Here is a 21,404-nt window from a genome sequence, read left to right as displayed (position 1 = left end):
CCCAGGAGGTCTTGGTTTACCCTGCTCATGCAGATGAGCCGAGGGCAATATTGGAAGCTTCCCCCAATGCAGAACCTGGTGTCCCGGGGCACTCAGCTCTGCCTGGATCCATCCAGACTCAATCTGACAGCCTGGAGATTGATCAGTCCCTTCTAGAGCCTGAAGGGCTATCAGCAGCGGTCTTAAGAACGATGTCTCATTCCAGAGCTCCTGCGACTGTCAAGGCCTACGCCAGGGTAAAGCGCATTTTTCTTCTATGGTGTGCATCTCATCAAGTACCATCTCAGGATCCTCCAGTATCAGCTATTCTTCAGTTCATGCAGGATGGACTAGATAAGGGCCTCAGCCCTTCTACACTCAAGGTACAGATCTCTGCTCTGTCAGCCGCCTTTGGCAGATCTTTACATCAAGACCCTCTGATTAAGAGGTTCCTTAAAGGAGCCGTACGTCTTAAGCCTAGCATTTCAAGACCTATACCGCAGTGGGATCTCTCAGTGGTGCTTAAAGGGTTGAGTGGTCCTCCCTTTGAACCCTTGGAAGAAGTGGACTTTAAGTTTTTATCCTGGAAGGTAACCTTTTTGTTGGCCGTAACTTCGGCCAAACGCATTTCAGAGCTTCAGGCTTTTTCGGCGTATGAGCCATACACTTTATTTTTACCGGACAGAGTCCTTTTACGTTTTTTACCCACCTTTTTGCCTAAGGTGCCCTCTGTGCACAACATTAATCAAGTTGTGTCTTTGCCTGTGTTATGTTCCTCTTCTTCCTCTGCAGAAGAAACTTCCCTCCATACTCTGGATGTGGCCAGATGTTTGAGAATCTACATTGAGAGATCCCGGGAGTTCAGAAGGTCAGAGAATCTTCTTATCCTGTTCTTTGGCAGGAATAAAGGGAAGAAGGCCTCTAAGCCTACTCTAAGTAGATGGATCAGAGAGGCCATCAGAGAATCTTTTGCTTCCCAGAATAGACCTCCTCCTGCCTTTGTCACTGCTCACTCCACCCGAGCAGTCTCTACTAGTTGGGCCGAAAGGTCTCTTATTCCACTGGAACAGATCTGTTCCGCGGCCTCCTGGAGCTCACATTCTACCTTTGTGAGCCATTATAGACTCAACCTCAGGGGATCAGAAGACACTGCCTTTGGGCGGTCTGTTTTGAATTCCATTCAGCATTGAAGTCCCTACCCTTTAGGCTAACTTCTTGCTAAGTCCCCACATGTGCTGCTGGTTAGGACGTAAGGGAAGCATTAATTTCTTAACGATAATTTGTTTTCCCTTAGTCCTAACAGCAGCACACAAATATCCCTCCCTTTGTTTTTTGAGAGTTTCTTGTTATGACACACTGATGTATGGGGGGTTTGGCCTCTTATAGTGAGGTAATGGGGGCGTGGATTTATTTGATTACTTTACTTCATTAAACATTCCGTCTGTCCTACCAGTTTCACTGGGGCGGATAAACCCCACATGTGCTGCTGTTAGGACTAAGGGAAAACAAATTATCGTTAAGAAATTAACGCGTATTTGTGAGATATGTGTTTATTCCTCTATAAACTACACATATATCCTGTTCCTTTCATATACAAGAAGTACACGGAATTCAGTACACACCTGTATATCTGTAATATGTGTTCATTCCACTATAAACTACACATATAGCCTGTTCCTTTCATATACAAGAAGTACGGGGAATTCAGTACACACCTGTATATCTGTAATATGTGTTCATTCCACTATAAACTACACATATATCCTGTTCCTTACATATATAAGAAGTACAGGGAATTCAGTATGCACCTGTATATGTGGCATATGTGTTCATTCCTCTATAAATTACACATATATCCTGTTCCTTTCATATACAAGAAGTACACGGAATTCAGTACACACCTGTATATCTGTAATATGTGTTCATTCCACTATAAACTACACATATAGCCTGTTCCTTTCATACACAAGAAGTACGGGGAATTCAGTACACACCTGTATATCTGTAATATGTGTTCATTCCACTATAAACTACACATATATCCTGTTCCTTACATACACTACGTGCAGAATTATTAGGCAAATGAGTATTTTGACCACATCATCCTCTTTATGCATGTTGTCTTACTCCAAGCTGTATAGGCTCGAAAGCCTACTACCAATTAAGCATATTAGGTGATGTGCATCTCTGTAATGAGAAGGGGTGTGGTCTAATGACATCAACACCCTATATCAGGTGTGCATAATTATTAGGCAACTTCCTTTCCTTTGGCAAAATGGGTCAAAAGAAGGACTTGACAGGCTCAGAAAAGTCAAAAATAGTGAGATATCTTGTAGAGGGATGCAGCACTCTTAAAATTGCAAAGCTTCTGAAGCGTGATCATCGAACAATCAAGCGTTTCATTCAAAATAGTCAACAGGGTCGCAAGAAGCGTGTGGAAAAACCAAGGCGCAAAATAACTGCCCATGAACTGAGAAAAGTCAAGCGTGCAGCTGCCAAGATGCCACTTGCCACCAGTTTGGCCATATTTCAGAGCTGCAACATCACTGGAGTGCCCAAAAGCACAAGGTGTGCAATACTCAGAGACATGGCCAAGGTAAGAAAGGCTGAAAGACGACCACCACTGAACAAGACACACAAGCTGAACGTTAAGACTGGGCCAAGAAATATCTCAAGACTGATTTTTCTAAGGTTTTATGGACTGATGAAATGAGAGTGAGTCTTGATGGGCCAGATGGCTGGATTGGTAAAGGGCAGAGAGCTCCAGTCCGACTCAGACGCCAGCAAGGTGGAGGTGGAGTACTGGTTTGGGCTGGTATCATCAAAGATGAGCTTGTGGGGCCTTTTTGGGTTGAGGATGGAGTCAAGCTCAACTCCCAGTCCTACTGCCATTTTCTGGAAGACACCTTCTTCAAGCAGTGGTACAGGAAGAAGTCTGCAAGGTAAGAAAAACATGATTTTCATGCAGGACAATGCTCCATCACACGCGTCCAAGTACTCCACAACGTGGCTGGCAAGAAAGGGTATAAAAGAAGAAAATCTAATGACATGGCCTCCTTGTTCACCTGATCTGAACCCCATTGAGAACCTGTGGTCCATCATCAAATGTGAGATTTACAAGGAGGGAAAACAGTACACCTCTCTGAACAGTGTCTGGGAGGCTGTGGTTGCTGCTGCACGCAATGTTGATGGTGAACAGATCAAAACACTGACAGAATCCATGGATGGCAGGCTTTTGAGTGTCCTTGCAAAGAAAGGTGGCTATATTGGTCACTGATTTGTTTTTGTTTTGTTTTTGAATGTCAGAAATGTATATTTGTGAATGTTGAGATGTTATATTGGTTTCACTGGTAAAAATAAGTAATTGAAATGGGTATATATTTGTTTTTTGTTAAGTTGCCTAATAATTATGTACAGTAATAGTCACCTGCACACACAGATATCCCCCTAAAAAAGCTAAAACTAAAAACAAACTAAAAACTACTTCCAAAAATATTCAGCTTTGATATTAATAAGTTTTTTGGGTTCATTGAGAACATGGTTGTTGTTCAATAATAAAATTAATCCTCAAAAATACAACTTGCCTAATAATTCTGCACTCCCTGTATATAAGAAGTACAGGGAATTCAGTATGCACCTGTATATGTGGTATATGTGTTCATTCCTCTATAAATTACACATACAGACGTGGACAAAATTGTTGGTACCCTTTGGTCAATGAAAGAAAAAGTCACAATGGTCACAGAAATAACTTTAATCTGACAAAAGTAATAATAAATTAAAATTCTATAAATGTTAACCAATGAAAGTCAGACATTGTTTTTCAACCATGCTTCAACAGAATTATGTAAAAAAATAAACTCATGAAACAGGCATGGACAAAAATGATGGTACCCCTAACTTAATATTTTGTTGCGCAACCTTTTGAGGCAATCACTGCAATCAAACGCTTCCTGTAACTGTCAATGAGACATCTGCACCTCTCAGCAGGTATTTTGGCCCACTCCTCATGAGCAAACTGCTCCAGTTGTGTCCGGTTTGAAGGGTGCCTTTTCCAGACTGCATGTTTCAGCTCCTTCCAAAGATGCTCAATAGGATTGAGGTCAGGGCTCATAGAAGGCCACTTTAGAATAGTCCAATTTTTTCCTCTTAGCCATTCTTGGGTGTTTTTAGCGGTGTGTTTTGGGTCATTGTCCTGTTGCAAGACCCATGACCTGCGACTGAGACCAAGCTTTCTGACACTGGCTAGTACATTTCTCTCTAGAATTCCTTGATAGTCTTGAGATTTCATTGTACCCTGCACAGATTCAAGACACCCTGTGCCAGACGCAGCAAAGCAGCCCCAGAACATAACAGAGCCTCCTCCATGTTTCACAGTAGGGACAGTGTTCTTTTCTTGATATGCTTCATTTTTTCGTCTGTGAACATACAGCTGATGTGCCTTGGCAAAAACTTCGATTTTTGTCTCATCTGTCCACAGGACATTCTCCCAGAAGCTTTGTGGCTTGTCAACATGTAGTTTGGCATATTCCAGTCTTGCTTTTTTATGATTCGTTTTCAACAATGGTGTCCTCCTTGGTCGTCTCCCATGTAGTCCACTTTGGCTCAAACAACGACGGATGGTGCGATCTGACACTGATGTTCCTTGAGCATGAAGTTCACCTTGAATCTCTTTAGAAGTCTTTCTAGGCTCTTTTGTTACCATTCGGATTATCCGTCTCTTAGATTTGTCATCAATTTTCCTCCTGCGGCCACGTCCAGGGAGGTTGGCTACAGTCCCATGGATCTTAAACTTATGAATAATATGTGCAACTGTACTCACAGGAACATCTAGTTGCTTGGAGATGGTCTTATAGCCTTTACCTTTAACATGCTTGTCTATAATTTTCTTTCTGATCTCTTGAGACAGCTCTTTCCTTTGCTTCCTCTGGTCCATGTCGAGTGTGGTACACACCATATCACCAAACAACACAGTGATTACCTGGAGCCATATATATAGGCCCAATGGCTGATTACAAGGTTGTAGACACCTGTGATGCTAATTAGTGGACACACCTTGAATTAACATGTCCCTTTGGTCACATTATGTTCTGTGTTTTCTAGGGGTACCATCATTTTTGTCCATGCCTGTTTCATGAGTTTATTTTTTTACATAATTCTGTTGAAGCATGGTTGAAAAACAATGTCTGACTTTCATTGGTTAACATTTATAGAATTTTAATTTATTATTACTTTTGTCAGATTAAAGTTATTTCTGTGACCATTGTGACTTTTTCTTTCATTGACCAAAGGGTACCAACAATTTTGTCCACGTCTGTATATCCTGTTCCTTTCATATACAAGAAGTACAGGGAATTCAGTATACACCTGTATATGTGAGATAAGTGTTAATTCCTCTATAAACTACACATATATCCTGTTCCTTCCATATATAAGAAGTACAGGGAATTCAGTATACACCTGTATATGTGGAATATGTGTTCATTCCTCTATAAGCTACACATATATCCTGTTCTTTCCATATATAAGAAGTACAGGGAATTCAGTATACACCTGTATATCTGTAATATGTGTTAATTCCACTATAAACTTCATATATATCCTGTTCATTTCGTATACAAGAAGTATGGGGAATTCAGTATACACCTGTATATGTGAGATATGTGTTAATTCCTCTATAAGCTACACATATATCCTGTTCCTTCCATATATAAGAAGCACAGGGAATTCAGTATACACCTGTATATATGGAATATGTGTTCATTTCACTATAAACTACTCATATATCCTGTTCCTTCCATATATAAGAAGTACAGGGAATTCAGTATACACCTGTATATCTGTAATATGTGTTCATTCCACTATAAACTACACATATAGCCTGTTCCTTCCATATATAAGAAGTACAGGGAATTCAGTATACACCTGTATATATGGAATATGTGTTCATTTCACTATAAACTACTCATATATCCTGTTCCTTCCATATATAAGAAGTACAGGGAATTCAGTATACACCTGTATATCTGTAATATGTGTTCATTCCACTATAAACTACACATATATCCTGTTCCTTCCATATATAAGAAGTACAGGGAATTCAGTACACACCTGTATATCTGTAATATGTGTTCATTCCACTATAAACTACACATATAGCCTGTTCCTTCCATATATAAGAAGTACAGGGAATACAGTATACACCTGTATATATGGAATATGTGTTCATTTCACTATAAACTACTCATATATCCTGTTCCTTCCATATATAAGAAGTACAGGGAATTCAGTATACACCTGTATATCTGTAATATGTGTTCATTCCACTATAAACTACACATATAGCCTGTTCCTTTCATATACAAGAAGTACGGGGAATTCAGTACACACCTGTATATCTGTAATATGTGTTCATTCCACTATAAACTACACATATATCCTGTTCCTTACATATATAAGAAGTACAGGGAATTCAGTATGCACCTGTATATGTGGCATATGTTTTCATTCCTCTATAAATTACACATATATCCTGTTCCTTTCATATACAAGAAGTACAGGGAATTCAGTATACACCTGTATATGTGAGATAAGTGTTAATTCCTCTATAAACTACACATATATCCTGTTCCTTCCATATATAAGAAGTACAGGGAATTCAGTATACACCTGTATATGTGGAATATGTGTTCATTCCTCTATAAGCTACACATATATCCTGTTCTTTCCATATATAAGAAGTACAGGGAATTCAGTATACACCTGTATATCTGTAATATGTGTTAATTCCACTATAAACTTCATATATATCCTGTTCATTTCGTATACAAGAAGTATGGGGAATTCAGTATACACCTGTATATGTGAGATATGTGTTCATTCCACTATAAACTACACATATATCCTGTTCCTTCCATATATAAGAAGCACAGGGAATTCAGTATACACCTGTATATATGGAATATGTGTTCATTTCACTATAAACTACTCATATATCCTGTTCCTTCCATATATAAGAAGTACAGGGAATTCAGTATACACCTGTATATCTGTAATATGTGTTCATTCCACTATAAACTACACATATAGCCTGTTCCTTCCATATATAAGAAGTACAGGGAATTCAGTATACACCTGTATATATGGAATATGTGTTCATTTCACTATAAACTACTCATATATCCTGTTCCTTCCATATATAAGAAGTACAGGGAATTCAGTATACACCTGTATATCTGTAATATGTGTTCATTCCACTATAAACTACACATATATCCTGTTCCTTCCATATATAAGAAGTACAGGGAATTCAGTACACACCTGTATATCTGTAATATGTGTTCATTCCACTATAAACTACACATATAGCCTGTTCCTTCCATATATAAGAAGTACAGGGAATTCAGTATACACCTGTATATATGGAATATGTGTTCATTTCACTATAAACTACTCATATATCCTGTTCCTTCCATATATAAGAAGTACAGGGAATTCAGTATACACCTGTATATCTGTAATATGTGTTCATTCCACTATAAACTACACATATAGCCTGTTCCTTTCATATACAAGAAGTACGGGGAATTCAGTACACACCTGTATATCTGTAATATGTGTTCATTCCACTATAAACTACACATATATCCTGTTCCTTACATATATAAGAAGTACAGGGAATTCAGTATGCACCTGTATATGTGGCATATGTTTTCATTCCTCTATAAATTACACATATATCCTGTTCCTTTCATATACAAGAAGTACACGGAATTCAGTACACACCTGTATATCTGTAATATGTGTTCATTCCACTATAAACTACACATATAGCCTGTTCCTTTCATATACAAGAAGTACGGGGAATTCAGTACACACCTGTATATCTGTAATATGTGTTCATTCCACTATAAACTACACATATATCCTGTTCCTTACATATATAAGAAGTACAGGGAATTCAGTATGCACCTGTATATGTGGCATATGTGTTCATTCCTCTATAAATTACACATATATCCTGTTCCTTTCATATACAAGAAGTACAGGGAATTCAGTATACACCTGTATATCTGTAATATGTGTTCATTCCACTATAAACTACACATATAGCCTGTTCCTTCCATATATAAGAAGTACAGGGAATTCAGTATACACCTGTATATGTGGAATATGTGTTCATTCCTCTATAAGCTACACATATATCCTGTTCTTTCCATATATAAGAAGTACAGGGAATTCAGTATACACCTGTATATCTGTAATATGTGTTAATTCCACTATAAACTTCATATATATCCTGTTCATTTCGTATACAAGAAGTATGGGGAATTCAGTATACACCTGTATATGTGAGATATGTGTTAATTCCTCTATAAGCTACACATATATCCTGTTCCTTCCATATATAAGAAGCACAGGGAATTCAGTATACACCTGTATATATGGAATATGTGTTCATTTCACTATAAACTACTCATATATCCTGTTCCTTCCATATATAAGAAGTACAGGGAATTCAGTATACACCTGTATATCTGTAATATGTGTTCATTCCACTATAAACTACACATATAGCCTGTTCCTTCCATATATAAGAAGTACAGGGAATTCAGTATACACCTGTATATATGGAATATGTGTTCATTTCACTATAAACTACTCATATATCCTGTTCCTTCCATATATAAGAAGTACAGGGAATTCAGTATACACCTGTATATCTGTAATATGTGTTCATTCCACTATAAACTACACATATATCCTGTTCCTTCCATATATAAGAAGTACAGGGAATTCAGTACACACCTGTATATCTGTAATATGTGTTCATTCCACTATAAACTACACATATAGCCTGTTCCTTCCATATATAAGAAGTACAGGGAATACAGTATACACCTGTATATATGGAATATGTGTTCATTTCACTATAAACTACTCATATATCCTGTTCCTTCCATATATAAGAAGTACAGGGAATTCAGTATACACCTGTATATCTGTAATATGTGTTCATTCCACTATAAACTACACATATAGCCTGTTCCTTTCATATACAAGAAGTACGGGGAATTCAGTACACACCTGTATATCTGTAATATGTGTTCATTCCACTATAAACTACACATATATCCTGTTCCTTACATATATAAGAAGTACAGGGAATTCAGTATGCACCTGTATATGTGGCATATGTTTTCATTCCTCTATAAATTACACATATATCCTGTTCCTTTCATATACAAGAAGTACAGGGAATTCAGTATACACCTGTATATGTGAGATAAGTGTTAATTCCTCTATAAACTACACATATATCCTGTTCCTTCCATATATAAGAAGTACAGGGAATTCAGTATACACCTGTATATGTGGAATATGTGTTCATTCCTCTATAAGCTACACATATATCCTGTTCTTTCCATATATAAGAAGTACAGGGAATTCAGTATACACCTGTATATCTGTAATATGTGTTAATTCCACTATAAACTTCATATATATCCTGTTCATTTCGTATACAAGAAGTATGGGGAATTCAGTATACACCTGTATATGTGAGATATGTGTTCATTCCACTATAAACTACACATATATCCTGTTCCTTCCATATATAAGAAGCACAGGGAATTCAGTATACACCTGTATATATGGAATATGTGTTCATTTCACTATAAACTACTCATATATCCTGTTCCTTCCATATATAAGAAGTACAGGGAATTCAGTATACACCTGTATATCTGTAATATGTGTTCATTCCACTATAAACTACACATATAGCCTGTTCCTTCCATATATAAGAAGTACAGGGAATTCAGTATACACCTGTATATATGGAATATGTGTTCATTTCACTATAAACTACTCATATATCCTGTTCCTTCCATATATAAGAAGTACAGGGAATTCAGTATACACCTGTATATCTGTAATATGTGTTCATTCCACTATAAACTACACATATATCCTGTTCCTTCCATATATAAGAAGTACAGGGAATTCAGTACACACCTGTATATCTGTAATATGTGTTCATTCCACTATAAACTACACATATAGCCTGTTCCTTCCATATATAAGAAGTACAGGGAATTCAGTATACACCTGTATATATGGAATATGTGTTCATTTCACTATAAACTACTCATATATCCTGTTCCTTCCATATATAAGAAGTACAGGGAATTCAGTATACACCTGTATATCTGTAATATGTGTTCATTCCACTATAAACTACACATATAGCCTGTTCCTTTCATATACAAGAAGTACGGGGAATTCAGTACACACCTGTATATCTGTAATATGTGTTCATTCCACTATAAACTACACATATATCCTGTTCCTTACATATATAAGAAGTACAGGGAATTCAGTATGCACCTGTATATGTGGCATATGTTTTCATTCCTCTATAAATTACACATATATCCTGTTCCTTTCATATACAAGAAGTACACGGAATTCAGTACACACCTGTATATCTGTAATATGTGTTCATTCCACTATAAACTACACATATAGCCTGTTCCTTTCATATACAAGAAGTACGGGGAATTCAGTACACACCTGTATATCTGTAATATGTGTTCATTCCACTATAAACTACACATATATCCTGTTCCTTACATATATAAGAAGTACAGGGAATTCAGTATGCACCTGTATATGTGGCATATGTGTTCATTCCTCTATAAATTACACATATATCCTGTTCCTTTCATATACAAGAAGTACAGGGAATTCAGTATACACCTGTATATCTGTAATATGTGTTCATTCCACTATAAACTACACATATAGCCTGTTCCTTCCATATATAAGAAGTACAGGGAATTCAGTATACACCTGTATATGTGGAATATGTGTTCATTCCTCTATAAGCTACACATATATCCTGTTCTTTCCATATATAAGAAGTACAGGGAATTCAGTATACACCTGTATATCTGTAATATGTGTTAATTCCACTATAAACTTCATATATATCCTGTTCCTTTCATATACAAGAAGTATAGGGAATTCAGTATACACCTGTATATGTGAGATATGTGTTCATTCCACTATAAACTACACATATATCCTGTTCCTTCCATATACAAGAAGTACGGGGAATTCAGTACACACCTGTATATCTGTAATATGTGTTCATTCCACTATAAACTACACATATATCCTGTTCCTTCCATATATAAGAAGTACAGGGAATTCAGTACACACCTGTATATCTGTAATATGTGTTCATTCCACTATAAACTACACATATATCCTGTTCCTTCCATATATAAGAAGTACAGGGAATTCAGTATACACCTGTATATATGGAATATGTGTTCATTCCACTATAAACTACACATATATCCTGTTCCTTACATATATAAGAAGTACAGGGAATTCAGTATGCACCTGTATATGTGAGATAAGTGTTAATTCCTCTATAAACTACACATATATCCTGTTCCTTCCATATATAAGAAGCACAGGGAATTCAGTACACACCTGTATATGTGAGATATGTGTTAATTCCTCTATAAGCTACACATATATACTGTTCCTTCCATATATAAGAAGCACAGGGAATTCAGTATACACCTGTATATGTGGAATATGTGTTCATTTCACTATAAACTACTCATATATCCTGTTCCTTCCATATATAAGAAGTACAGGGAATTCAGTATACACCTGTATATCTGTAATATGTGTTCATTCCACTATAAACTACACATATATCCTGTTCCTTACATATATAAGAAGTACAGGGAATTCAGTATGCACCTGTATATGTGGCATATGTGTTCATTCCTCTATAAATTACACATATATCCTGTTCCTTTCATATACAAGAAGTACAGGGAATTCAGTATACACCTGTATATCTGTAATATGTGTTCATTCCACTATAAACTACACATATAGCCTGTTCCTTCCATATATAAGAAGTACAGGGAATTCAGTATGCACCTGTATATGTGGAATATGTGTTCATTCCTCTATAAGCTACACGTATATCCTGTTCTTTCCATATATAAGAAGTACAGGGAATTCAGTATACACCTGTATATCTGTAATATGTGTTAATTCCACTATAAACTTCATATATATCCTGTTCCTTTCATATACAAGAAGTATGGGGAATTCAGTATACACCTGTATATGTGAGATATGTGTTCATTCCACTATAAACTACACATATATCCTGTTCCTTCCATATATAAGAAGTACGGGGAATTCAGTACACACCTGTATATCTGTAATATGTGTTCATTCCACTATAAACTACACATATATCCTGTTCCTTCCATATATAAGAAGTACAGGGAATTCAGTACACACCTGTATATCTGTAATATGTGTTCATTCCACTATAAACTACACATATATCCTGTTCCTTCCATATATAAGAAGTACAGGGAATTCAGTATACACCTGTATATATGGAATATGTGTTCATTCCACTATAAACTACACATATATCCTGTTCCTTACATATATAAGAAGTACAGGGAATTCAGTATGCACCTGTATATGTGAGATAAGTGTTAATTCCTCTATAAACTACACATATATCCTGTTCCTTCCATATATAAGAAGCACAGGGAATTCAGTACACACCTGTATATGTGAGATATGTGTTAATTCCTCTATAAGCTACACATATATACTGTTCCTTCCATATATAAGAAGCACAGGGAATTCAGTATACACCTGTATATGTGGAATATGTGTTCATTTCACTATAAACTACTCATATATCCTGTTCCTTCCATATATAAGAAGTACAGGGAATTCAGTATACACCTGTATATCTGTAATATGTGTTCATTCCACTATAAACTACACATATATCCTGTTCCTTACATATATAAGAAGTACAGGGAATTCAGTATGCACCTGTATATGTGAGATAAGTGTTAATTCCTCTATAAACTACACATATATCCTGTTCCTTCCATATATAAGAAGCACAGGGAATTCAGTACACACCTGTATATGTGAGATATGTGTTAATTCCTCTATAAGCTACACATATATACTGTTCCTTCCATATATAAGAAGCACAGGGAATTCAGTATGCACCTGTATATGTGGTATATGTGTTCATTTCACTATAAACTACTCATATATCCTGTTCCTTCCATATATAAGAAGCACAGGGAATTCAGTATGCACCTGTATATGTGGTATATGTGTTCATTTCACTATAAACTACACATATATCCTGTTCCTTCCATATATAAGAAGCACAGGGAATTCAGTACACACCTGTATATGTGAGATATGTGTTAATTCCTCTATAAGCTACACATATATACTGTTCCTTCCATATATAAGAAGCACAGGGAATTCAGTATACACCTGTATATGTGGAATATGTGTTCATTTCACTATAAACTACTCATATATCCTGTTCATTACATATAAAAGAATCTCTGAGGGAAAGAGAAAAATGTCGAGGAACTTAATGGGGCTAAACCGCAAGCGGGCCCACAACATTCAAACAGAGAAATCAAGGCAGAAAGCATTGTGGTTCCTGTGGGAGAAGGTTTTGACAGTGTCAAAAATGTGAAATTTAAGTTGTTACTGAGTTAGCTGAATTAGGTATTTAGCTCTAAATTCAAAATTGCTAATTCTAATATGCAACGGATACTGTACATGTTACATGAATTACATGTTGATCCAATGTCTTGAATCTTTATAGAGATGGAACTGTGAGATATTCTCTAGGGCCACACACTCTTCCCATGTGCATGTTGTGTAGAGAGCCATAGGTCCCTTTCACATGAGCGAGTTTTCTGCACGGGTGCAATGCGTGACATGAACACATTGCACCCGCACTGAATCCTGACCCAGTCATATTAATGGGTCTGTGTACATGAGCATTGTTTTTCACGCATCAGTTCTGCGTTGCCTGAAAATCGCAGCATATTTTATATTCTGCGTTTTTCAGCTCTGGCCCCATAGACGTGAATGGGGCAGCGTGAATAATATCTGGATGCAATGCGTTGCGTTCCATTTTTAACTCATGTTACTTAGCAACAGTTGAAGGTAGATTCCACAGGAAGTGAGCATTTTCACTGTCTGCCGCATACTACCTCTGCGGAGCTGGTTTCTTTGGAGGTATTGCTGGCCTTGCTGAGCTCTAGACATGATACCAAGGCAAGCCAACAAGCCTATGGATGTTGAGAAGCTGATTGTGGTGGTCCAGGAGAGGCCCTGCCTTTGGGACAGTAGGTCTAGTGACTACCATGACCAGTATAAGAAGGATGCAACCTGGGAAGTAGTAGCACAGGAGGTGTTCGCCAGCGTTTAGTCCGAAACCCTCGAAGCAAAGCGCGTTACTTTAAGTAAGTGCACTGTCCATATATATATATATATATATATACTAGCAGAAGGACCCGGCTTCGCACGGGTATATTTCATCTATTTCATTTTATGTTTCTGTGTGTCGTAAAAAGATATCGACAGTTTCCCCCATAACAGTGACATCCACAGTGCCCGCCCCTTTCACATTGACCTCCATAGTGCCCACCCCTTTAACAGTGACCTCCACAGTGCCCACTCATTTAACAGTGACCATCCCTTTAGCATTGACCACCCCTTTAACAGTGACCTTCATAGTGGCCACCCCTTTAACAGTGACCTTCACAGTTCACGCCTCTTTGACAGTGACTTCCACGGTGCCTGCCCCTTTAACAGAGACCTCCACAGTGCCCGCCCATTTAACAGTGACTTTCACAGTGACCGCCCCTTTAACAGTGACTTTCACAGTGACCGCCCCTTTAACAGTGACTTTCACAGTGACCGCCCCTTTAGCAGTGACTTTCTCAGTGACCACCCCTTTAACAGTGACCGCCCCTTTAACAGTGATTTTCACAGTGGCTGCTCCTTTAACAGTGACTTTCACAGTGACCGCCCCTTTAACAGCGACTTTCACAGTGACCGCCCCTTTAACAGCGACTTTCACAGTGACCGCCCTTTTAACATTGACTTTCACAGTGACCGTCCCTTTAACAATGACTTTCACAGTGACAGCCCCTTTAACAGTAACTTTAACAGTGACCGCCCCTTTAACAGTGACTTTCACAGTGGCTGCCGCTCCTTTAACAGTGACTTTCACAGTGACCGCCCCTTTAACAGTGACTGCCCCTTTAAACGTGACTTTCACAGTGACCGCCCCTTAAACAGTGACTTTTACAGTGACAGCCCCTTTAACAGTGACTTTCACAGTGACTGCCCCTTTAACAGTGACCGCCCCTTTAAACAGTGACTTTCACAGTGACTGCCTCTTTAACAGTGACTTTCACAGTGACCGCCCCTTCAACAGTGACTTTCACAGTGACTGCCCCTTTAGCATTGACTTTCATAGTGACCGCCCCTTTACAAGTGACTTTCACAGTGACAGCCCCTTTAACAGTGACTTTCACAGTGACCGCCTCTTTAACAGTGAATTTCACAGTGACCGCCCCTTTAACAGTGACTGCCCCTTTAACCACTTCAACCCCGCTAGTTGAAACCCCCTTAATGACCAGGCCACTTTTTACACTTCGGCACTACACTACTTTCACCGTTTATTGCTCGGTCATGCAACTTACCACCCAAATGAATTTTACCTCCTTTTCTTCTCACTAATAGAGCTTTCATTTGGTGGTATTTCATTGCTGCTGACATTTTTACTTTTTTTGTTATTAATCGAAATTTAACGATTTTTTTGCAAAAAAATGACACTTTTCACTTTCAGCTGTAAAATGTTGCAAAAAAAACGACATCCATATATAAATTTTTCGCTAACTTTATTGTTCTACATGTCTTTGATAAAAAAAAAAATGTTTGGGCAAAAAAAATATCTTGGCAAAAGACAACTTTTCCCATTTTTTTATACAAAGTTGGCATTTGACCAAGATATTTCTCTCACCCAGCATGGGTATATGTAAAATGACACCCCAAAACACATTGCCCAACTTCTCCTGAGTACGGCGATACCAGATGTGTGACACTTTTTTGCAGCCTAGATGCGCAAAGGTGCCCAAATTCCTTTTAGGAGGGCATTTTTAGACATTTGGATCTCAGACTTCTTCTCACGCTTTTGGGCCCCTAAAAAGCCAGGGCAGTATAAATACCCCACATGTGACCCCATTTTGGAAAGAAGACACCCCAAGGTATTCAATGAGGGGCATGGCGAGTTCATAGAATTTTTTTTTTTTTTTGGCACAAGTTAGCGGAAATTTATATATTTTTTTTCTCACAAAGTCTCCCTTTCCGCTAACTTGGGACAATATTGGACTTTCACAGTGACTGCCCCTTTAACAGTGAATTTCATAGTGACCGCCCCTTTAACAGTGACTTTCTCTGTGCCTGCCCCTTTAACAGTGACCTTCATAGCGCCCGCCCATTTAATAACAGTGACCTCTACAGTTCCCGCCCTTTTAAGCAATAAAGAAAAATAGCTGGGTTGTTATGGAAACCTGGAGTAAAACTGTGGTTATGGTAGTTGGGATTTGAAGAGAAAGACTTGCAGGCTTGTATTGGCTAATGTGGGTAATATTTTGGGAATATCTCAGAAACGGTCCAGTCGTTTGGTCGCGCATAAAGAACGTCCAGACAGATGTCTAGACAGACAGACAGAAACTTATTTTTAGATATATATGAGATATATTTACAGTAAGAGACTAGCAGAAGGACCCGGCTTCGCACGTGTATATTTCATCTATTTCATTTCATGTTTCCGTGTGTCGTAAAAAGATATCAACAGTATCCTCCATAACAGTGACCTCTACAGTACCCGCCCCTTTAACAGTGATCTTCACAGTGGCCGCCTCTTTAACATTGACCTCCATAGTAGCCGCCCCTTTAACAGTGACTTCCACAGTGCCCACCCCTTTAACAAAGACTGCATCTTTAACAGTGAACTGCACAGTGCCTGCCTATTTAACAGTGACCTTTACAGTGTCCACCCATTTAAGTGACTGCCCCTTTAAAAGTTACCTCCACAGTGTGTGCCCCTTAAACAGTGACCTCTCCAGTGCCCACCCCTTTAACAGTAATCTCCACGGTGCCCACATTTTTAACAGTGCCCACCCCTTTAACAGGTGACCTCCACAATGGCCGCCCCTTTAATATTGACCACCCATATAACAGTGACCTTAATAGTGGCTGCCCCTTTAACAGTGACTTCCACAGTGCCTGTCACTTTAACAGTGACCTAAACAGTGCCCACCCCTTTAACATTGACCACCCCTTTAACAATGACCTTCATAGTGGCCGCTTCTTTAACAGTGACTTCCACAGTGCCACCCCTTTAACAGTGACTTCTGCAGTGACTGCCCCTTTAACAATGACCTCCACAGTGCCCGCCTTTTAAACAGTGACCTTTAAAGTGTTCGCCCTTTTGACAGTGACCACCCCTTTAACAGTGACTTAAACAGTGCCCGCCCCTTTAACAGTGACCTCCACATTGCTTCTTCCTTTAATAGTGACTGCTCTTCAACAATGACCTTCACAGTGCCCGCCCCTTTAACAGTGACCTCCACAGTGGACGTTCCTTTAACACTGACTTCCACAGTACCAGACCCTTTAACAGTAACCTCCACAGTGCCCGTCCCTTTAATAGTGACCACCTCTTTAACAGTGACCTTCAGAGTGCCCACCCATTTATCAGTGACCTCCACAGTACTCGCACCTTTAACAGTGACCTCCACAGTGCCCGCCCCTTTAACATCGACTAACCCTTTAACAGTTATCTTCACAGTGCCCACCCCTTTAACAGTGACTTCGACAGTGGCCGCCCCTTTAACAGTGACCTTCACAGCGCCCGACCCTTTAACAGTGACTTCCACAGCGACCGCCCCTTTAACAGGGACCTTCACAGTGCCCGCCCATTTAGCAGTGACCTCCACAGTGCTCGCCCCTTTAACATTGAACACCCCTTTAACAGTGATATTTATAGTGACCGCCCCTTTAGTAGTGACCTCCACAGAGCATGCCCCTTTAACAGTGAAATTCACAGTGCCCAACCCTTTCACAGTGCCCACCCCTTAAACAGTGACCTCCACTGTGCCTGCCCCTATAACAGTGACCTCCACAGTGTCTGCGCCTTTAACAGGGATGTCCACAGTGCCCGCCCCTTTAACAGTGATCTTCACATTAGCAGTTCCTTTAACAGTGACCGCCCCTTTACAGCGACATTCACAGTGCCAGCCTCTGCTTATGCCCATTCTCCTATTCCCTTGCGTCATCCCTCGGTCAAGATCCCGGCCGAGATGCTGGGTCTGTGCACTACCTTGCTGGGCCAAAGCATGTGCACTGCGATGCCCATTGGGGACACGGCTTTGCTTTATTTACTGCACATGCGCCAGCAAATGCCACATTGCCGCTGGTTTCGCGCCATTTGCCGGCGCATGCGCAGTAGTTAAAGCAATGCCATGCCAACAATGGGCTTTACAGTGTGCATGCCCCAGCCCGGCGAGGCAGTGCGCAGGCGTGGGATCTCGGCCGGACCGAAGGATGACGCAAGGTAATAGTAGGGCGGGCATAGGAAGAGGCTGGGGAAGGGACACAATGATAAAAGGCAGAGCAGCCTGGGCTCCAACACAGTAAACGCCACCCCTGAGTACTTGCGAGTGTTCATTTGCATATGAATTAAACTTTGTTTTTCCAACTTCTGCAAGTCTAAAGAAAATAATAAAGGTACGATTACATTCATGTATAGGTGTGCTATAGGACAATGCAAGCACTGTATATGGACATATGGTGGTGACAGACTCCCTTTAATTGAAAGGCTTGCTGGCTTCTATTGGCTAATGCAAGTCATTTTTTTGGGAATATCTCAGGAACGGTAAGTCCTAGAGAGCTGAGACCCGGTCTAAAACCTTCCCAGACACCTAAAATACCTGTGTGGCAAATTTGGGGAAGATCGGTCCAGTCGTTTGGTCGTGCATAAGAAACGCCCAGACAGACATCCAGACGTCCAGACAGAAACTAATTTTTATATATATAAGAGACTAGCAGTAGGACCTGGCTTTGCACAGGTATGTTTAATCTATTTTATTTTATGTTTCCGTGCGTCATAAAAAGATATCAACAGTTTCCCCCATAATAGTGACCGCTACAGTCCCCACCCCTTTAACAGTGATCTCCACAGTTCCCGCCCCTTTAACAGTGACCTCTACATTGCCCGTCCCTTTAACAGCGACCGAATCTTTAACAGTGACTTGCACAGTGCCTGCCCCTTTAACAGTGACCTTCACAGTGCCAGCCCCTTTAACAGTGACCTCCACAGTGACGCCCCTTTAACAGTGACCTCCACAGTGCCTGCCCCTTTAACAGTGACCGCCCCTTTAACAGAGACCTCCACAGTGCCATCTCCTTTAACATTGACCACCCCATTAACAGTGACCTTCATAGTTGCCGCCCCTTTAACAGTGACCTCCCCAGTGCCTGCCCCTTTAACAGTGACCTCCACAGTGCCCACCCCTTTAAAGAGGACCTTTCACCTGTAAAAACAATGTGAACTAAGTATGCTGACATGTAGAGCGGTGCCCCGGGGATCTCACTGCACTTACTATTATCCCCGGGCGCCGCTCCGTTCTCCTGTTATGCCCTCCGGTACCTTTGCTCTGTAAGTTATAGTAGGAGGAGACTGCCCTTGTCCTGTGGGCCAGCGCTGCAGCCTAGGAGAAGGAGACGCCCACAGGACAAGGGCAGACACCGCCTACTATAACTTACAGAGCAAAGGTACACAAGGGCATAGCGGGAGAACGGAGCGGCGCCCGGGGATAATAGTAAGTGCAGTGAGATCCCCGGGCGCCGCTCTACATGTCAGCATACTTAGTTCACATTGTTTTTACAAGTGAAAGGTCATCTTTAAAAGTAAACTCCACAGCACCCGTCCGTTTTATAGTGGCTCCTGCTCCATATACATGTAGCAGTGTAGTTGTGCCATCATACGTCATATGACTGAATATTTAAGGACCTGCGAACTGCTAAAACCTGTGATCAGTTGTTATGGAAACCTGGAGTAGGACCTGCAAGCTTCTATTAGCTAATAAGGGACATGTGACAGTGTAAATGGCAGTTCGGATTTAAGTGAAAGGCTTGCTGGCTTCTATTGGCTAATGCAGGTCATTCATAACTAAATAGCGCCCTCTATTGGTCTCATAGTCTTCTGACAAGAATATTAGACTATATTCTTATGACAAGCTTATTAGCCTTTTGCATGGAAAATTCGCGATTAGAATATTCTCGTTCTACACTAAAATGATATCTGACACAGGGAAAGCTGAGTAATAACTCAGTGATAAAATCTGACACTGGGAAAGCTGGGTAATAACTCACAATCTACACTGAATTATTACCAGCTTATCCAGTGTCAGATATTGTCACTGACATTACATTATTATTATATAATATTCGCTATTGCTATATATTTGTTTTTTTAGAATATTTGTAATATTCTAAAAAAAGAATATATAGCAATATAGTGAATATTATGTAATATTTATGTAGTAAGTCAGTGATAATATCTGACATGGGAAAAGCTGGGTAATAACTCTGTGTAGATCGTGAGTTATTACCCAGCTTTCCCAGTGTCAGATTTTATCAGTGAGTTATTACCCAGCTTTCCCAGTGTCAGATATCATCCTAGTGTAGATCGCGAATATTCTAATCGCACATTTTCCATGCAAAATGCTAATAAGCTTGTCATAGTAATACAGTCTAATATTCTTGTCAAAAGACTATGAAACCAATAGAGGGCGCTATTGAGTTATGAACAGCGCCCTCTATTGATTTCATAGTCTATAACAAGAATATTAGACTTGTCATAAGACTGTAAAACCAATAGAGGGTGCTGTTCATAACTCCATAGCACCCTCTATTGGTTTCATAGTCTTCTGACAAGAATATTTGTCTTGTCATAAGACAGTAAAATCAATAGAGGGTGCTATTCATAACTCCGTAGCGCCATCTATTGGTTTTTATAATCTTATGACAGCTGAAAAACAAGGCAGATTCTGCTCATTTGCATGTCTTTCCCATAATTCCATGTTTATGCAAATTCGTTTTTACATGATAAAACTGTTTAGAAAGGTTATTGAAAATTATGTTAGGACAATCAGAAAACTTTTTGTCGCCCTAATGATATTGATCTAGGTGTGCAGGTCCACCCAAGCCATCCAACAAATGCAAAATAATTTTGAGGTTTATTGGTTCTCAGTCAGATTAGAGTTGAGAAAATCTCATAGTGCACAAGGCTTACATCTGTCTCATGGATATATTGGGCACATACTTGGCTTTTGGCATATAGACTTTGTGTGGTTGTCTATTGGATGTCATACTTAATAGGAGTTTAAGACGCATTCAGCTATCCTCTTAATGCTGTTTCCAAAACATTTTGATGGGGTTTCCATCAATTTCTAAAC

This window comes from Bufo gargarizans, chromosome 5 (assembly GCF_014858855.1).
Source record: "Bufo gargarizans isolate SCDJY-AF-19 chromosome 5, ASM1485885v1, whole genome shotgun sequence".
NCBI classification, from domain to species: domain Eukaryota; kingdom Metazoa; phylum Chordata; class Amphibia; order Anura; family Bufonidae; genus Bufo; species Bufo gargarizans.
This window is presented reverse-complemented; position numbering follows the sequence as displayed.